The sequence below is a fragment of the Myxocyprinus asiaticus genome, chromosome 20, assembly GCF_019703515.2.
Source record: "Myxocyprinus asiaticus isolate MX2 ecotype Aquarium Trade chromosome 20, UBuf_Myxa_2, whole genome shotgun sequence".
In the NCBI taxonomy this organism is placed as follows: Eukaryota; Metazoa; Chordata; class Actinopteri; order Cypriniformes; family Catostomidae; genus Myxocyprinus; species Myxocyprinus asiaticus.
The window spans coordinates 43919138-43941233 of record NC_059363.1 but is presented as its reverse complement, the minus strand read 5'-3'; the positions used below and the strand labels follow the sequence as shown (position 1 = coordinate 43941233).

General features: G+C 37.8%; 1 pseudogene; it reads right to left on the bottom strand.

Annotated features, from left to right (window-relative positions):
* The window catches only part of LOC127410985 (EARP-interacting protein homolog), a 95355-nt pseudogene extending 78817 nt beyond the window's left edge, over nucleotides 1–16538 (bottom strand).
* Between the last annotated feature and the right edge of the window lie 5558 nt (nucleotides 16539–22096).

The following is a 22096-nucleotide window of genomic DNA, read 5'->3' as shown; positions in this document are numbered from 1 at the left end:
GTTCTATCTTGCACTCTTATGATTAACTTAACATTATATAGCAAAACTGCTATTACTGTTGGGTCCATATGACTGTGGCATGTGTTGTTTTCTTCCTCGTTTGTAAGTTGCTTTGGACAAAAATGGCTCCTCAGTTAATAAATATACTTTATATAAATGGAGATGACATTTAAAATTTAAATGTTTAAATATTTAAAAAAATCTGCACTATGTTTAACATATAAAACTAACCAGAAAGATGTATATTTCATGCTAGGGTAAATTGTAAATGTTTTAAGTTTGATCTGAAGGGAGAAAGGCTAGGTGAAAAAGATGAGGTTAGTCAGAAGGAAGCAGGGAGCTCATGTGTAGCAAATGTCCACAATGTAAGTGGCATGTGAGCATCGACTGGCCACCAAACAGCAGCAAGATTACTCCATTACTGAAAGTATTGACTGACCTATATACAGTAACACAGTTTGCTTTCTGTTCTTCTCTGGCTCCAATTGATCTAGCAGCGGTGGCTCTGATAACCCATCACACAGCCATTAGACTGTCTCACACTGCCATCACTACACACTCAGCATGTCCCATGAACAAATTCTCAAAAAATGCTATATCGGCCCCAAAGTGCTTAATAGCGATTGATTAAAAGGCATCCACCAGCTTTCAAAATGAAGCAATACTTTTCTGAAAGTCATGTCTGTGAGGCACAAGACAACATAAAACCCAGTAGTTGACAATAAAGTTTCTCTTTCTGTACATTTTGCTTTGATATTTTGTCTATTCTCTTCAGGGGAGCCAAAATTGAAAGATTTTTAAATTAGCAGTATAACAGTAAAGTTTGAAATGAAGACTCCCCCTGCAGTCTGTATGGGTCCCAATGCCCATTGTATATTGACGGGGATGCTACGCTGTGAAAAGAACACAGTCTTTCAGAAAACTCTCTGTTGCAGATGGTTTTCCCCTTGCTCCAGTGATGTGAAGAGGAATTGCCCTGCAAAACACCTACATCCAATGCACTCTGCAAACTCTTCACCAGCCCCTTTTTCTGGCATTCACTGGCCAGATCTTCATACTTGATCACTGTCCTCTCTTGGGCTTCATCAAAATAATCATCCCATGGCACAGTCATTTCCAAAAGGAGGATGTTCTTGGTTCCCTCAAAGTCCGGAAAAATGTCTGGTCTCAAAGTAGCCTTGATTATGTGCTGTGGGAACTTTAGTTGTTTCGCTAAGTTCACTGAAAGCAGCCAGTCTTGTTTAGAGGAAAAGACCTAGGTCCTGTTCCTGACTGCTTAACCATTCTAACCAATGTAATCAACCGAGAGAAGGGGCATGTTCAGTTGCTGCCCTTGCTGATTCCAAGGCTGATGGCTTCTGCAATGGACCTCAGTACCTGATCATGGTGCCAGTGGTGCCAGCCTTCCTCCAAGGCTTTTGGGAAACAGCTCAGAATGTGCTCCATTGATACTCTCTTCCAACCTCCGTCTCTCCTTTCCTTGTGTTGTGCCAGACCAGGGGTTAGGAAAATTCCAAGGCCAACTTTTCCGCTGGTTACTGCGGCAAACTGAATTACCTTCTTGGTCATCAGAGTCCTTCTACAGCATCACCTCTCTCCGAGACCCATTGAATTCCTCTTCAAGTGATTTCAGGGGCAGTCAAAACTTGCAGTTGAGGCTCTGCAGTCTCAACCAACTCCAGAATAAATTGCTCACCTTTTACTTCAAGTTTGCAGGCATTAAGATGGGAAACTCAGGCACCAGCAACATCCACAATTTCCTCAACAGGATGCCATGCTGGTACTAGGCCTTGTACTTTCCAGGCTGCCCTGACAGGTTGACTTCTCTCAACCACCCTCCTAGCTTCTGGCAGGTGGCCTGCACTGCTGTTGTGGCCAACATGCTGCTGTTGGACCATTTACCAAGGCTCTTTACTTGCTTATCAGAAATAGTTGTAATTGGCATTTCTGAGATAATGAAACAACATCAGTCTACAACCTTCCCCATCTTTGAGACCAGAGACCTGGACTTGCTGATTTGTAGCGCATTCCTTGCCCATCCATTTGTCCAATTTCTTCAACCCTTGTAGGAACCACCTACTTCCTAGTACTGACTCAGTGGTAATGTCAGGTCATTTATGAAGGCCCAGATTGGAGGTTGTCCCATCTAAGATGTAGTTTGGGGACCACAACACACTAGTTCAGCAGGTTTGACCAGTATATTCATTGCCAAGGTGAAGATTATCACAGAGATGGTTCAGGCAGTGATTAATCTTACCTCCATTCTGTGCCACTCAGATGTCACTGCCCCTTCAAAGACTATCATGCTGAACTCGACAACCAACCTCTAAATAACAGCCAAATGAAGCCCCAACACATGCCTAAACACGTGAGTTTGTGATGGGACTAACTTTTTAGTCCGAACAATGGAAGGTTGGGCAGGGCACTCGACAAACCTGTTTGTAAATATTATTCTGGTAAAAGTTGCTTAGATAATATGTGCATTCTCTTGTAAGTTTCTTTAATAAGAAAGTGTATACCAAGGACATAAATGTGATGTAAGCTAAACTGGTCTTCCAACACACATCTTCCACCCCTGAGAATCTCATAGCTCTTGGAGTTATAGGTGGGCAGACACTGGTACTATCAATCTCCACACCAGGACTCACTGACCTCTGCCAAGAGAACACACACACAGAGAGACAGAGACAATGCACAGGCACAGACAAGACACACACACAGACACACACACACACACACACACACACACTTTATCTTTGAATTGTGTACGCATTCACAAACACACATGCTCAAAAGTTCAGAGAGCAGAATAAAATAACTGAAACAGTAGAAATCAGAAATAGCATCAGTTTCCCACTGAGTGCTGATTTTAAGGAGACACCATCAGTGGATGGGGCTTCACTGTCATTCACTGAACATTCATCTCTCACAACTGCTTCTTCTTTTCTCTCAAGAACAGCAATTACTTTCTAGAAGCACTTTATCCTCTTCAGCAGAAGACACACTCAAACACACAAACCTGCCATGTTTGTCATGGTTTAGGGATGCCACTGCTAAAAAAAATTCTATATCACTTAAAAAAAGCTACAAGTGAGTTATGCAGCGTTTACGGTGATTGAGGCATAATAATCAATCATAAGGGTATTATATATTCAATCATAAGTTAAGATGGTCTAGAGTATGTCATAATACAAACACTGGAAGTTTGTCTAATGAATCAGGCATCTGCTCTGACAGTCCCAGTGCAGTGTCCTTTGTCCTCTGTCACATAGATGAATGATGGGAGGAAACAAGGAGTTTAAGAGAAACCTATTCCTTAAAGCCCGTTTCTTAGAATAAAAGTGCAGGACTAAATAACAGAATAATACCATGATAATGAAATGCTGATAATTGTTTTATTGCTTTGAAAAAGTGGTAACTGTTTGCCATACCCAGTATACCTGTAGGCCATTATGATATGAAAATCTTTGTTTCAATAAAACTTTAATTTTAGTCTGTTCTTTACATAAAGTGATCATATGACTTCAAAAGGCTTGGAATATACTGCAGGAGTCGTATGTAATTTAATGTACTTTAATTATACTTTCTTGGTATAGTCAGGTTTTTTTAAAAATTATTATTATTATTATTTGGAGCTTGACATTGTGAATAACCTTCTATTTCATTTGTCTGGAATACAGCAGCTCAGACATTCTGCAAAATGTCTCCTTTTGTGTTCCACATAGGAGAGAAAGTCATACGGGTTTGAAACAAACGGAGGGTGAGTTAATGATGACAGACTTTCCATTTTGGGGTAAACATTTCCTTTAAGCTTCTGAGTTGTATCTACCAATAAAGTAAGGAAAATGTACAAATGTATTGTTTTTAGTTCAGACTTTGAAAAAGAAGAAGAGAAATTCCATTAGCATGCGCAACTCCCTCATCTGATGGATGTGAGTACCAGGGCCTGCCATTTGGCAGAAGCTTCAAAACACAACTTTGTTTTCCTTTTATTCCTTGTTGTGAATTATGGTGCATGAAATAAAGGCAGTAGGTGAAAACTAAAACGAAACAGACAGGTGAGCAAATAGATTTCTGTAACATCTACAGTAGAAAAGAAAAGAACAATAGATTGAAAGGAGGTAGAGTCAAAACGCTGAGAGAGAGACAAAGCAAGACAGAGAGTGAAATTAAATAAAAAGCAGGAGAGAAGAATAGCAGAGCGAGAGAGGAAGGTGAATGGGGAAGCTACAGGGTTAAATCGATAGCGCACGCCATGCCACGCCACGCTGCCATAGGCCGTGTTGTCAAGGTGACAGAGAAGCTCCAAGGTCTGTGTGTTGTTTGATGAATCATCTGGGGACGCATAGCTGCCTGATTCCCATTCTGGGGGCATCCTCCACACTGCCGCACATGTGAGCACCCGACTCTCAGACGCTGCCCCACAGAATACACACAAGCACGGTCAGAATCTCACATAAACACGCACACACATAACCACAATAGACACTATTGACACTCATAGACACCCATAAATATATGATATATACTAAATATCATATAGTCACTGGTTCTTCTTCAGCCAAATGAGCAGTGTAGGGGTGTGCAGTTTCAGTCTCTATCAGGTTATGCTGCCTCAAGTGGCCACATCATTCATAACCCCTTTTTAGACACTGGTGCTCAAGGTGCGTTAGTGTGAATCTCTCAAGAAGATATATTTCACACCAAAAATCAAAAGAAAAAATAAGAAATAATATTTTTCATAAAGACAATGAAGCCTATTTTTAGGACCATTAAGACTTTTTCCATTGTGACATAAAAAAAAAAATAAAAAAAAAAAATTGAAGACAACTTAGCACATATTAACATACTCCTAATTATGGTAATGTAAAAATAAATAAATAAATAAAATACTGCCATGATGTACACTTACATCTGTACATTACAGTAATGAAGGGGGGGGGGTATGTTTAATTGTCAAGAGAATCATTTCAAAATGCAAAAAAATATTCATGTTTTCAATAGGCTTCATTTTCCTCACTATGGAAGTAAATTACTGACAAATGTCTTTTAAAAAAGCATTTTGAATAGCACTAATTGAAAAATAAACACTGCATTAACAGTGCTTGCATTCTTTTGGGAATCATTTTCATACAGTTGTATATTTAAGCTGTGAATATTTCAATTGAAACTTTTGTTTCATCATTAAAAATCAATAATAAATCTTTGCCTAACAAAGTTTTTTTCATCATTATTATTTGACAGGTAATATTTAGGTCTATCACAGTTCGCTTCACAAATTCACCTCTAAAATTTCAGTGGTTCAAATTCTGTTGGAAATATAACCTTGTGCATCCTGGCATTGCAGAAAAAGCAGCAGAGTGCCGATGCAAAATCTTCACTTGCTGCTACTATGCGTCACCAATAGTTGGTGCAATTGGGTGTTGATGAAGATCAAGAGCAACAGGGAGAGGTCCTCACCAAATAAACCTTTATCACAATCTGTGTGTTATCACATTTGGCTCCGATGAGTAGTGTCATCAAATTTCCACCTGCATTGCAGTCAATGGACGTAGTACATAGTAAATTTGTATAAATCAATTAAACTAACTTTTTAATTTTAAACTGTTTCTTCAGTTTTGCTGCTTTAAAGCACCTTTTACCTTGTTTAATTATTTTAAATACAGAGTTATATCATCCCAGGTTGAACACAATGGTTGGGAAAGCATTCACTGGCGACAAATTGTATATAACAAGATTAATGGCATTCTGAGTTTGAATTTGTAGGTCCTCATCTCAATTGAATGCAATTTAAATAAATAAATATGTAAAAAAAGATGAAAAAGTCAGGGTGTCTAGAAGGAAGTTTAATCTAACATGCTAAAACAATTAAAATATTAACGGTTAAAATAACATTTTATGTAAAACAGTCTCTTCGAATTTGAGCTTGCAGCTCCTTATCTTTCCACATAAACCATGAACACTTTGCTCTGACACTTTGCTTGACTCAGATATACACCGATCAGCCACAACATTAAAATCACCTTCCTAATATTGTGTAGGTCCCCCTCGTGCCACCAAAACAGCGCCAACCTGCATCTCAGAATAGCATTCTGAGATTATATTCTTCTCACCACAATTGTACAGAGCGGTTATCTGAGTTACCGTAGACTTAATCAGTTCAAACCAGTCTGGCCATTCTCTGTTGACCGCTCTCATCAACAAGGAATTTCCATCCACAGAACTGCCGCTTACTGGATGTTTTCTGTTTTTGGCACCATTCGGAGTAAATTCTAGAGACTGTTGTGTGTGAAAATCCCAGGAGATCAGCAGTTACAGAAATACTCAAACCAGCCCATCTGGCACCAACAATCATGCCACGGTCCAAATCATTGAGATCACATTTTTTCCCCTTTCTGATTGTTGATGTGAACATTAACTGAAGCTCCTGACCCATATCTGCATGATTTTATGCACTACACTGCTGCCAAACGATTGGCTGATTAGATAATCGCATGGATGATTGTTGGTGCCAGATGGGCTGGTTTGAGTATTTCTGTAACTGCTGATCTCCTGGGATTTTCACACACAACAGTCTCAAGAATTTACTCTGAATGGTGCCAAAAACAAAAAACATCCAGTGAGTGGCAGTTCTGTGGATGGAAACGCCTTGTTGATGAGAGAGGTCAACAGAGAATGACCAGATTGGTTTGAACTGACAAAGTCTACGATAACTCAGATAACCGCTCTGTACAATTGTGGTGAGAAGAACAGCATCTCAGAATGCTATTCTGAGATGTAGGTTGGCACAGTTTTGGCGGCACGAGGGGGACCTACACAATATTAGGCAGGTAATTTTAATGTTGTGGCTGATCAGTGTATGTTGTACATTAAAATGGAAGATGACACGCATAGCAAAGTGGTGTGTCAAACTGAAGAAACTGTTTAAAATTACTTTATTGTTTATTGTCTAATTAGTTTAATTGATTTATTAAAACTGGCAATTGTCCAGGTCCTCTCCCTGTTGCACTTGATCATCATCAACACCTGATTGCACCACCTAGTGGTGAAGCCTAGTAGCAGCAAATGAAGATTGTGCATCGGCACTCTATTGCTTTCCCTGCAATGCCAGAATGTACAATGTTGAATTTCCAACCAAATTTAAAGCACTAAAATTTTAGAGGTGAATTTGTGCAGTGAAATATAATGGACCAAAGAGAATATTACCAATCAAATAATAAAGATGAATTTAAAAGCAATTAATTATTTTTATGAACTGAACTTTGAAAGGTAAATATTTATTATTGATTTTTTAATGATGAAATTGTGTGCAAAATGTTTTCAATAAAAATATTTAGTGTAAATATTCAACCAACGTAATTGCATCCCCCAAATATGCAAGTACTGTTGATGCAATGTATTTATTTTTCAATTAGTGCAAATTCAGTGTGCTTTTTTGTCTCAAAAAATTGTTTCATTAATATACTTCTATACTTTACACAAAATATAATTTCTTTTTTATAACATTATAAATTCCAATCAGACTCGGTATTTAGAATCGGAAGCATCCATTTTCTAAACTAAAATAAACGTCAAGTCATCTGAGATATCAGGTTTAACTGACTATTAGCTCCCTGATCTTAGTTTGCTAATGTATAGAATAACATACAGTAATGAAGACTTGAATTAGTAGATTTCATACTGCACACTTTCTTTGTTTCTTTTAAGCCTGCTGTGACGGCTGCCGCTGGTTTAGTTAAATAGAAGCACATGGCAGCATCAGGTTATGAGCTGTCCTCAGATCAGACAGCTCGGCGTTAAGAGCGGCAGAAGGCAGAGAGCGGGTGGGGGTGAGGGGCTTTGGGGGGCAGACTGAGCACCACTCGGCTACTCCATTAGCTTGAATGTCACGGTAATTACATTCCTCTTTTGAACTCCACTGTGACATCTTGCACATTGGCCTCGTCATAATGAAGATGGAAGGAGAAATGAATAAAAAAATATTCCAGTTTTCACTCAAAAAAGAAATGCTCGCTATGATCCAAACTGTCATCATACGGCCGGAGGCCATGGATGTCAGTCATATAAACACAGGCTTTAATTAAAAATTTCACTTTCAATTGTTTCTTCATGTTAGTGTAAGTTTTTTAGTTGCCTGGAGCCATGAGTACTAGAATGTGTCACATATTATATTAACAGCCACTTGTGTGACTGTGAGAGTGGACTCACAGCAAGGGAACCCTAAAATAGTGTAGTAATATGTGGGGCCTACTGTCTCTTGCTGCTCGAGAGAACAGTGTTGCTCTCAGATATGCCACATCCACCAAGGTCTGCAACTGACTAGATTGATGTATAATACTTAATATTAGGAACCTGATTTTTTTTTTTTTTTTTTTTTTTTTTAGTGAATACACTCGCTAAATGGAGATTAATATTTGAAAAGGATCAACAAAAACTGGATCTGTGGACAAAAAAGAAAAAAAAAGAAAAGAAAAAAGGAATATATTGACAAAAAAGCTACCACTATTTTTCTTTACACTGTTTTCTCTTTACGGAGTGGTTCAATTCTGCCATCGTAAATACCACCTTTAGCAATGATTATGGCATGCATTCGTCATGGCATTGTTTCAACAACCTTATGCAACGTCACAACATTTATTTACATCCAGTGTTGCATTAATTTTTGGCTGAGATCTTGTATTGGTGACGGGAGAGTTGAACCACTCCGTAAAGTTTCTCCAGCACATCCTAAAGACTTTCAATGGGGTTAAGGTCAGGATTCTGTGGTGGCCAATTCATGTGTGAAAATTATTCCTCATGCTCCTTGAACTACTTTTCACAATTTGAGCCCGATGAATCTTGGCATTGTTGTCCTGTAATATGCCTGTGCCGTCAGGGAAGAAAAAGTCCATTGATGGGATACCCTGGTCATTTAGTACATTCAGGTAGTCAGCTGGCTTAATTTAATTGCCACATAACATTGCTGAGTCTAGACCTGACCAATTGAAGCAACCCCACATCATAACCATTATTTAAATCCAAATGGCGACTTTTATTTTGGCCAGGCAGCGTATCTCAGAATGCACAACACATCGAACCTTGCGATGAATGGGCTACAACAGCAGAACGCCATGTCGGGTTTCACTTCTGTCAAGCAAGAACAGAAAGATGAGGCTGCAGTGGTCACTGAGTGTGCATACATATATATCCATCACTGAAAATCGTGTCTGTCTGAGATTACATAAAGAGACAGAAGCAATTCAGACAGCCTAAACAGATAGAAGAACTGTAGCGAATTCTCCAAAAAGTTTGGAACATCCTATCTGCCAACAACCAAGAAAAACTGTGTCCAGGTGCATCTAGTAGAATTGGTGCTGTTTTAAAGGCAAAGGTGGTCACACCAAATATTGATTTAGCTTTTTTTTATGTTTACTGGACTTTGCATGACATTAAGTGATAAATGAAAACTATTTATGTCATTATTTTTTAAGACATCCTCACTATGCAACATTTTTCACAAGTGCCTAAAACTTTTGCACAGTACTGTATATATATATATATATATATATATATATATATATATATATATATATATATATATATACACACATACATACATACACACACACACTGGCAGCCAAAAGTTTGGAATAATGTACAGATTTTGCTCTTATGGAAAGAAATTGGTACTTTTATTCACCAAAGTGGCATTCAACTGATCACAATGTATAGTCAGGACATTAATAACATGAAAAATTACTATTACAATTTGAAAAAAAAAAAAAAATGTCAGAACTTCTTAAACTACTTCAAAGAGTTCTCATAAAAAAAATCCTCCATGTGCAGAAATGACAGCTTTGCAGATCCTTGGCATTCTAGCTGTCAGTTTGTCCAGATACTCAGGTGACATTTCACCCCACACTTCCTGTAGCACTTGCCATAGATGTGGCTGTCTTGTCGGGCACTTCTCACACACCTTACAGTCTAGCTGATCCCACAAAAGCTCAATGGGGTTAAGATCCATAACACTCTTTTCCAATTATCTGTTGTCCAATGTCTGTTTCTTTGCCCACTCTAACCTTTTCTTTTTGTTTTTCTCTTTCAAAAGTGGCTTTGTCTTTGCAATTCTTCCCATAAGGCCTGCACCCCTGAGTCTTCTCTTTACTGTTGTACATGAAACTGGTGTTGAGCGGGTAGAATTCAATGAAGCTGTCAGCTGAGGACATGTGAGGCGTCTATTTCTCAAACTAGAGACTCTGATGTACTTATCCTCTTGTTTAGTTGTACATCTGGCCTTCCACATCTCTTTCTGTCCTTGTTAGAGTCAGTTGTCCTTTGTCTTTGAAGACTGTAGTGTACACCTTTGTATGAAATCTTCAGTTTTTTGGTAATTTCAAGCATTGTATAGCCTTCATTCCTCAAAACAATGATTGACTGATGAGTTTCTAGAGAAAGCTCTTTCTTTTCTGCCATTTTTTTTACCTAATATTGACCTTAAGACACGTCAGTCTATTGCATAATGTGGCACTCAAAAACAAACACAAAGACAATGTTAAGCTTCATTTAATGAACCAAATAGCTTTCAGCAGTGTTTGATATAATGGCAAGTGATTTTCTAGTACCAAATTAGCAATTTAACATGATTACTCAAGGATAAGGTGTTGGAGTGATGGCTGCTGGAAATGGGGCCTGTCTAGATTTGATCAAAAATGACTTTTTTCAAATAGTGATGGTGCTGTTTTTTACATCAGTAATGTTTGTGATCAGTTGAATGCCACTTTGGTGAATTAAAGTACCAATTTCATTCCGAAACAGCAAAATCTGTACATTATTCCAAACTTTTGGCTGCCAGTGTGTGTGTGTGTATGTGTGTGTGTGTGTGTATGTGTGTATGTATATATATATATATATATATATATATATATATATATATATATATATATATATATATATATAAATTGCAAAGTATTTATGCATCATAGTAGTATCTGTTGTACTGTTTTTATATTGATTTAAATTAAAAAATAATCATTGTATTGAAGCTTTCTTTACTGTTTTATTTGTAACAGCAATTTAATTAGAATCGACATTGAAATGAGGATTTAAAAAAAATATATAAACATAAGTTTTTTTATTATTATTATTTGCATACTTTATGTCTCTGTGATTGAGTGATCATTTTAACCAAAGCACGCCTCTGATGCCCATAAATGTGGTCTATACAGACAGCTTGCTTGGTTTTGATACACATCCTATATGAATACACATAATGAGAGGAAAATAAAGAGATAGACTCTTGTTGTAGCACGTGGTCAGCACTCCCTTATCTGTGGGGCTAGTGCTGATGTGCCATATTTCACCGGCATCATGCAGCAGTATGCTCTTATTAATCATATTATTCTCATCATCAAAGTCAATGACGTGAATCTGTGGAGGAGAAAAAGCACAGCACTGAGGAGAGACTCCTGACAACACTTCAAAGAGCTGTGACTCCCACATATTTATATAATTTGACAGTAAATGAAATCTCAAATGCTTTTTAATGTCACAAACCCCTGACACTGATTTCCAAAGCTTTTATTTTAAACTTTCAACTGAAGTTTTTTTGAAATTCTGTTAGTTACGCAGAGCATCGCACGTTTGAAAAAGGCAGACAGAACGTTATTATTGCACTTAAGCGACACTTAAAAATGTATGAATGTCTTTGCTTGAGATAACAAATTATCCAACCAAGTGCCATCTATTTTAAAGATAGCATAAACACACTTTAAACAGAACATTTCTCAAAAAGAAGTTTGTTTGATTTCAAATGATAAAACATTGTGTTCACAATTAAGACAAACATTAGTAGAACATATCCATAGTTAATGTGCTGAACTCCACCTGTGGTTACTCTAGGACACCCGTGTGAATCTGAGGGGTACTGACTTCATACATTCAATAAAAATTACCTTCAAATTACAAGTAAATGCAAAAACGTCTGTAAAAACTATTGTATCTTTGTTGCATTTTTGAGTATAAATATCTAAGCAGTCTTAATGCAAGATAAAAGCCAAATTTGAAGTATTAAGATTTGTTTTCAAAAGACAGACCTTATTTAGATCATTTTAATAAGAGAAAAAAATAACAAATTGTTAAAAAATCTGTTTTTTAAAACTTATACTCTTTTGATGTGAGATTTTTTTTAGAGTTACAGTATGCATAGTTCCTAAGGTAAACATCAAGACATGCTTGATTTTAGGAAATTTGTAAGAAACCTTCAGTAAAAGATTCTTTTTGCGTCGTTTTCAACAGATTTACAGTTCAAATTTAAACAAAAAATACCTATAATACATTTAATTCAATGACAGTAAACATTTGGTATATACCGTATGGGTACAACCCCAATTCCAAAAAAGTTGGGACAGTAAAGGTGTGATTTGTAAATTGCATATACCATGTGTTATATTGAAAGCACTACAACAACACATTATGTGATGTTTTACCTTGTGAATTTAATTGTTTTTTTGGGAAAATTTACACTCATTTCAAATCAGATGATTGCAACATGCTCCTAAAAAGTTGGGTCAGTCGAGTGTTTACCACTGTATAACATAACCATTTCTTCTAATAACACTTATTAAGTGTTTGGGCACTGAAGACACGAGTTTGTTCATTTTAGCAAGCTGAATTTTCCCCCATTCATCCATTATGCAGGTCTTCAGCTGTGCAATTGTATGGGCTCAGGATTACTTCAGTAAACTTTTGTCAGTCAACACCATTCATGGCTGCATCCACAGATGCAAGTTAAGGTTTTATTATGCAAAGCAGAAGCCGTACATCAACACTGTCCAGAAGCGTGGCCGACTTCTCTGGGCTCAGTCTCATCTGAGATGGAAAGTAGAACAGTTGAATCGTGTTTTGTGGTCCGACGAGTCCACATTTCAAATAGTTTTTGGAAAAAACTGCCGTCGTGTTCTCCAGGCCAAAGAGGAAAAGGACCATCCAAGCTGTTCTCAGCATCAGGTCCAAAAGCCAGAGTCTGTTATGATATGGGGGTGTGTCAGTGCCCATGACATGGGTAACTTGCACATCTGTGAGGTCACCATTAATGTAGAAAGATATATAAAAATTGTGGAGCAACATATTCTGCTATCCAGATGGCGTCTTTTCCAACAACGCCAAACCACATACTGCTCGGATTACAAATGCATGGCTGTGTAAGCAGAGAGTGTGGGTGCTAGATTGGCCTGCCTGCAGTCCTTACCTGTCTCCATTAGAGAATGTGTGGCACATTATGAAGCGAAAATACAGCAACGAAGGCCCTGAACAATTGCGCAGCTGAAGAACAGCATAATGGATGAATGGGGGGAAAATCTACTTGTTAAACTTAACAAACTCATGTCTTCAGTACCCAAACGCTTAATAAGCATTCTTAGAAGAAATGGTAATGTTACAAAGTGCTAAACAGTCAACTGTCCCAACTTATTTGGAGCATGTTGCAGTCATCTGATTTGAAATGAGTCTATATTTAAAAAAACTAAATAAAAAAAAATTCAATTCATAAGGTAAAACATCAAATAATGTGTTGTTGTAGTGCTTTCAATATAGCACATGTTGAATCGAATTCACAAATCACTCATTTTTGTTTTTACTAGAATTTTCCATACTGTCCCAATTTTTTTCAGAATTGGGGTTGTTAGTTTTACCATGATCACATTTTTTAAATGCCCAGCTTTACAAATTCTCAGGGATAACATTAAAACTGCATACAAATATTTTAATTAAAAACTGATCCAAACAAGTTTTTCCAAGTAAATCCAAATAAACCCAAGGTGTCTACAATTCTACATAAATACTTAAGCTTATTTTAATAAACACATTTCAAATTGTATTTGTAATTTTAACAAAATTGAATTAGTCAATCTTAAAATATTTAGTTCTTTTTACTTTTAAGTTACCTGTTAAAGATTACTCAATTAAATATTATGGAAACATGTTATGAAATAAAAATTTGCACAAAGCCAATATCTTATTTTATAATCCACGTCATTAGGTAGAAATGTGTCATTGTTGCGTAGTTATTGTATTACAACATAGTAAAATGTTTTTTTGGGTTTTTTTTGTGTGTGACAGCTGGCATTCCATATTTTTCCCTACATATTTTCATAATTTTAGGGAATAAATGGCATATTAACTAGTTGTACCTATAAACAGTCTAAGAAGCATGTCTTGCTGGCCACTTGTATATCTGTATGCTGTGTGTTTGTGCATACTCTTTAGAAAGAGGGAGCAAGAGCGCATGCATACACGAGGGCAACTCTGTCATTCCGGCTGAAAGTTGAAGAGATAGCCATTATTAACCTTGGGTTGCACTGCATTCAAGAAGAATTAATAGTCAATGTTATAATTTTATGGATGGAAGCAATACAAATAAATTCCGATGGCTAGACAGAATAATTGGAGGCACTGGAATGTTCTGTACTGATCCCGGGAGTGAGAGACTCACTAATGATTTATCAGCCTCTCGTATACACGCTGATATACTCTTGCTGTAGTCATTATGTGAAGGTGGGGTCAGGGGTTTGGGTAGAGAATGGATTGGCCTCCACTTTAGTTTTCTCTCTCTTGTCAAGCTTTTAAGATCAGAGGATGGCAGTGAGCATCAATCAGGGGTGACTGAACTATGTCTATCATACAAGTAGCACTATAATGAAAAACACAGGCCATCGTAATGACAGAGCTCAGTATGTGTGGCTCTCAGGAGCTTGAGGGCTGAAGAGGAATGGTTTTCTGTACTAATAGCACGGAAATCCAGAGGGCAGGATTATTGAGGAACATTTGATCTGAGCTGGACAGTGAGAAAATACAGCCCAGCTAAACTACAGAACAACTGACAGACACATGTGCCGTAAATTACATACTTATGACTATTTCCGAAACCAAACCAGAAAAATGCCAATGTCTATTTTGTTAAACCCACAACACTAAAAGACAATTCTTCTAAAGACTTAAAATGCTGCTGCCAAATTATTGTTAATGCATATTAAAACTATTCTATTTAAAATGGAAAATTCCAGGTAAAAAAACAAATACAAGTTCAGATTTATCAATTAACACTTAAAATAATTTTTAAAGGGATTACACCCCAACCCCCAGGGCCGTTTCTAGTTATAAGTAGTATAAGGGCCCCCGAGCCACCAGGGGGCCCCACAAAGCAAGGTTGTTTTATTATTATTATTTTATATACTAAAAGCTGCAAGTAAGACTCAGGCAGCTGTTATGGCTCAATTCGAAAGTTATAGGTGGCCCCCTTGTGGCCCATTGGGGAAGGAAGAATGTAACTGCAAGGATCGGAAAACAATCGGGTGCAGAAAAAAAGTCGGGAGTGGAAAACAGAAAAAGGAAGACAAGGAGAAATGCAGCCAGACCACTGGTAATAAATGAATGTAAGACAACTACCTGGCTAGATGGTGCTTGTTCGTTGTCATGAATTAAATTGCAACATTTAGCTAATGTTCTGCAGTTGTGTCCTGTTTTTCAAAGGTACATGTTTTCAGACATTTCTGCAAGCTATTTACATGTAACTAAGGAGTAGACAATACTATGGTCACAACAGACATAGTGTAGCTAGCCAAGATTAGCTCACAGACTCGATGCTATCTTCGTTTTAGTAAGTTAGTGTGCTAGCTAGCTATCTGATGGTAGTTGCAGCACTGTAGATTATTCAATCAATCAAATTTGTCTTGTCTGCATTTATTCAGGTGCCATATTTAAATATTTAGGGGCATCAAAGGCAGCTGGGGATTTAGGTACACAAATACCTAAATCCCCAGCCATGCTCAGAAACGGCCCTGCCAAACCCCAGCCAAAAAATAAATAAATAAATAAAATATCTTCATTATTGCATAAATTAACTGTTAAAAAGTTAACTTTAAATAGTTCTTAGCCTAATAATATGAACTGAATTACTTCTATAAGGAATATTGTTTTTCAGTAGCTGACAAAAAAGAAGAAAAATGGGAATAAAGTACATAACCTCATGTATTTTTAATTAGTCTGATTCATCTGTAGCACCAGCACATATTTAAAAATTACTACACAAAGTAATTTGTATTACTATAAATTCACCTTTTTTTTTTTCTTTTTTTTTTGGTCTAAGATGCATGTAAACCAAACAAAAACATGGCCATAATTTTCTACCACATATGTTAATATAGGTAACCTCTAACTTCCTCAAATATAAAAATGTATGTCTGCGTTTTTTCACTTCTTTCAGCAACAGACTCATGAAAGGTCACAGTGTAGGTTATTTACAGAGTTAGGTCATGCATCACACCTGCTCATGTGAGTTTGTGCACCCAAAATTACACACAGACATGCTGAAGGTCCTACAGGCTGGTGTTATTCAGTCAGTCACTCACCTGGTTATCAAATTTCAGTGACTGCATGCCCACTAGAAACCTGATGGCATCGGTCTCAGCAGTCTGAGTGGTCAGAACCCATGCTTGTAAAAAAAACTCAGATGATGCATAACCAACATACGAGAGAATTAAATACATATGTGATACACAATGCCTGTGTTTCACAAACTATTCAGCTGCCTATCTGGACAGCATTTTTGGAGTCAGCAGTAGTTTTTGCTACCAAAAAAAGTCAGCTCACTAAGATGCTCAAAAATGCTGTAGAACAGGGTATTCAACTGGTGCCCGCCAAATCCGGCCCGCTAATCATCTTTGTCTGTCCCTCTGACTGATTTTTGATCAAACTGTCTCGCCATCTGAAATAACAGAGCGCTCTCCGTGCAAAACTCAGTGGGTGAATCTCAATTCAAAGAATGTGGAGAACGGACTTGTGTTCTTATTAAGACCAGTCTTGCCAAGCATCCTTGGAAGAACGAACTCGGAAGGACAGGAGGACGCAGAATCCATCTACTGCGAGCTTTGAGATGTGCTGCGATCTTCCTGTCGCGCAACTGACCATCACAGCACATTTGAATCCAGTGAGAGAACTACTGGCATTATTGTAATAATAGTCAGCTGGTAAGTAGCTGTGTAGTGTGTAAACCTCACTCCCCTGGTCTCAAGAGGCGCACTAGCAACTGACGCTAGAGGTTGTAGCCTTTTGCCTCCTCGTTAGCATACCAGACACACGGGTTCGAATCCTGCTCGGAGTGGGTTGAGCAGTGGTGCCGTGACCCGGATGGGAGTGAGGTTTAGGGGGGTGACTGTAACGGTAGCTAACTGGTAGGTAGTAGGGATGTGCGCTACGACTAATTTGACTGTCCTTTAAACTGAAGTTTTGTAACCGACTAGTCTAAAGAGAAACCAACCTTCAGAAAACAGTTAAAAAAAAAGTGTGTTTATGCGACCCATTTAAAATATTTAATCTATTCAAAATCCGATGCTAAATTCCACAGAAAAGGGGCATTTATCTGCGACGTCCTCGCCTTGAATTATGATCATTGTACATTAAATATAGAAAATGACACGCATTCACTGAATCAACATTAGCGAATATTTAATAGACATATTTATTGAAAACAATTGAATGAATATTGCAGGATCAATGGAACAACCATTAAAAGCCTGTTCTAAACGGAAATCACCAAGTAAAAGTTACTTAACATATTAAAACAGTCAGGACATTTTTGAAAATAATTAACAGGTAGACTAAGCCAAATCTATGTGAGAGAAAAAAAATGCTCTGAAAAGTTGCACGTATTTCAGGACGTGCAGTCGTGCATTAACCACTGATCTAACATGACAGCTGTTTGGTAAAGAACGTCAACCAATAACAGTTATGTAAAAAAAAATAAATAAATAAATAACTATAGCATAGAAAAATTAGGCCTGTGATGTAGCCTGCAATAAACCTAATGTATTCTAAACATGACGTGCACACAGAATAAAAGATAGTTTAACCCATTCAGCAGTCAGCACCTTGTTGAAAATAGCCTTCTTAATCAGCAGATTAAAAAATGACATACCTAGCCTAAAACAGTTATTTTCTAGGCTACTTACTCAAAGCATAATTTTTTGGATGAGCAAAATTAACCCGTCGACATGGTCCGGTGAAAGACGGGACTTGACTCACCTGAGGCGTCTATCCTGCACTTGAAAAAGCCCACTCAGTGGAAAAAAAATGTACAAGCATGCACAGATTTAAAGAAGACTCAAATGTGAAAACATCCATAGGGACTTTCAAACGTTTGGAAAGCCGATTCCCGCACCACTGAAGTGATTTCATAACTACTTTGCTGAGTTTGCTTGTCTAGTGAGAGGACATTTTCCTGCGCCGCGAGAGAGAGGGAAGAAGCACGCGCAGTCTGAGGTGAAATTAAACTCTGTATCTGCTCCAGAAATACTCTTTTTTAAATAATATTTGTTTTATTAATTCTATTTAAAATATGTAACATTAATATGACAGTAATTTAAGTGTAGCCTCTGTAAAAATATACAGTGCATCCGGTAAGTATTCACAGCACTTTACTTTTTCCACATTTTGTTATGTTACAGCCTTATTCCAAAATGGATTAAATCATTATTTTCCTCAAAATTCTACAAACAATACCCCATAATGACAACGTGAAAGAAGTTTGTTTGAAATCTTTGCAAATTTATTAAAAATAAAATTCAAAAAAAATCACATGTACATAAGTATTCACAGCCTTTGCCATGACACTCAAAATTGAGCTCAGGTGCATCCTGTTTCCACTGATCATCCTTGAGATGTTTCTACAACTTGATTGGAGTCCACCTGTGGTAAATTCAGTTGATTGGACATGATTTGGAAAGGCACACACCTGTCTATATAAGGTCCCACAGTTAACAGTGCATGTCAGAGCACAAACCAAGCCATGAAGTCCAAGGAATTACCTGTAGACCTCTGAGACAGGATTGTATCGAGGCACAGATCTGGGGAATGGTACAGAAAAATTTCTGCAGCATTGAAGGTCCCAATGAGCACAGTGGCCTCCATCATCCGTAAATGGAAGAAGTTTGGAACCACCAGGACTCTTCCTAGAGCTGGCCGCCTGGCCAAACTGAGCGATCGGGGGAGAGGGGCCTTAGTCAGGGAGGTGACCAAGAACCTGATGGTCACTCTGACAGAGCTCCAGCATTTCTCTGTGGAGAGAGGAGAAACTACCAGAAGAACAACCATCTCTGCAGTACTCCACCAATCAGGCCTGTATGGTAGAGTGGCCAGACGGAAGCCACTCCTCAGTAAAAGGCACATGACAGCCCACCTGGAGTTTGCCAAAAGGCACCTGAAGGACTCTCAGACCATGAGAAACAAAGTTTGATCTCTCTGGCCTGAATGGCAAGCGTCATGTCTGGAGGAAACCGCTCATCACCTGGCCAATACCATCCCTACAGTGAAGCATGGTGGTGGCAGCATCATGCTGTGGGGATGTTTTTCAGCGGCAGGAACTGGGAGACTAGTCAGGATCGAGGGAAAGATGAATGCAGCAATGTACAAAGACATCCTTGAAGAAAACCTGCTCCAGAGCGCTCTGGACCTCAGACTGGGGCGAAGGTTCATCTTCCAACAGGAAAACGACCCTAAGCACACAGCCAAGATAACAAAGGAGTGGCTACGGGTCAACTCTGTGAATGTCCTTGAGTGGCCCAGCCAGAGCCCAGACTTGAACCCGATTGAACATCTCTGGAGAGATCTGAAAATGGCTGTGCACCGATGCTCCCCATCCAACCTGATGGAGCTTAAGAGGTCCTGCAAAGAAGAATGGGAGAAACTGCCCAAAAATAGGTGTGTCAAGCTTGTAGCATCATACTCAAAAAGACTTGAGGCTGTAATTGGTGCCAAAGGTGCTTCAACAAAGTATTGAGCAAAGGCTGTGAATACTTATGTACATGTGATTTTTTTTTTTTTTCATTTTTTTTTTTTTTTATAAATTTGCAAAGATTTCAAACAAACTCCTTTCACGTTGTCATTATGGGGTATTGTTTGTAGAATTTTGAGGAAAATAATGAATTTAATCAATTTTGGAATAAGGCTGTAACATAACATAATGTGGAAAAAGTGAAGCGCTGTGAATACTTTCCGGATGCACAGTAAAGCCAAACGTAAATGGGAAATATTAACCGACTAGTAATTCCAGTGTCGACTAGCAGCATCAGAAACATTTAGTCGACTAGTCTCGCACATCCCTAATAGGTAGCTGTGCAGTTTATAAACCTCACTCCCCTGGCCTCAAGAGGCGCACTAGCGACTAATACTAGGGACTGTAGCTTTTAGCTTCCTCGTTAGCACGCCTGCCTCCCATGCTGGGGATGCCGGTTCGAATCCCGCTCGGAGCGGGTCGAGCAGGACCGGTTACATTATCACACAAGTGACAGCATATCATCACACCAGTGAGGTTTTGCAGGACTAGTGACACGTTAAAAAAATAAAAGTCTGTAAACTCTCATTCTCTCCATGTTTATTACTGTATTAAAATGATGCCAAAAACTCTCACGAGCCGTCAGACTTTCATGAGCTTACAGCACGAAACTCTTGAGGAAAAAAACAAAACAAAATTTTAAATGTCCTTCACATGTAAAAAATTATCACCGCAGTAGTGACAGAAATGTTGTCAGCACATACTGTATGCACATTAGGCAATAAAAGCAATCGATTATGAAAACTGAACGTTCAAAGAAAATGTGCTGAAAAGTTTGCTTTTATTCACTATTCTGGAAGTGTCAAACGGGCGTGTCTCATCTGTTCAGGGTCTGTAGAGCTCGTTAAAAAGTGATAATGTGAAACTGAACCTGCAAATATCCTATTTAAACTTGGTTCTATACAGCTGTGAGTCAGCCCTCTCAATCACGAACAGAATCAACTCAGTTTGTTCTTCGTTTCCCTATGATTATCTGCACAAAAATCTAGCTCCTGCACTGGCTATTGTGGGCAAATTCACAATATTTGAAGGACTCATTTTTTTCTCACTGAATAGGATGATACTTTATAGAGAAAATAGAAGGAAAGACATTTTATCTTTTTTTTTTTTTTTTCAAAAAAGAAAATTTAATTTAAATGCATTCTTAAGTCAACATGACATTTTTATATGACCATTATTTTCATATGTGGGTTGATATTGTGAAAGGACTTTAGCAGGTCAAAATGTTTCTCCCCCAGTTTTAATAATTTGTAAACAATAGCCCTAAAATATTAAAATGGTTATTATGTTTTTTTTTTTTTGTTTGTTTGTTTAGTAAAGTTGATCAAAATTATTTGTTAGTTAACAGTGTAAATCATGTATGTTCATCAGCCAGATCTTAAAAAAAAATATGATTCAATATACAGTATGCCCTGTGAATATTTTAATATGAATAAATGCACAGTATTAAGGGTGTTTTTTAAGTAACATGTTACTTGCGATGAAAGTGTCAGCTAAACTAAATAAGGAAAAAATGTTGGCCCCCGCCAAGTTTTCATCTGGATAATCTGGCCCCCGCAAGAAAGTAGTTGAAGTGCCCTGAAGGTAGGCAGCTCATTTAAATTTCCTTAACTTATGTTTATGTAGGAAGCTTACTTACTTGCCCCATAATGCTGTTTAGGAAGGTAGCTCACTAGGCTAGATGTCCTAAATTGCTGTTTACAGCTAATAATACATATATGACAGTAATGATACCATGGCTGTACCTTACATACTTGATACCAGAAATGTCTCTCAATTCGTAATGCTTTCTATAAACAAATATGTTTTAAATACCATAACCATCTGACGTCATAGCTGTTAACATTACTAACAGTGAAACACAGGTGCCAGTTTAAAAGCCCCTCTAGAAATATATCATAACGTAGAGTGTGGGCATGCCTGAAAAGTTAAATAGAGTTACAGTACCTGAAACTCGAGACCATAAATAACCTGTGCATCATTAATTCATTCATTCATCCTTTCATTCATATATCAGTACATACAGAGTAAAAACATTCTCCAAATGACATGTACAACAGTTCCGCGAGAGTGTAATCAGATTGACGCAAACAGCGCACGAATCTGGCGTAACAAGCATCTCTGTGAACTCACGTTGCGGGTTTTGTGAACGTAAGTTTTGTTCGAGAATATGAATCCCTTCCGTTCAAACAGATGTTTGACACCTCTCGTACGCCGTACGTCTGTCTTCCTGAC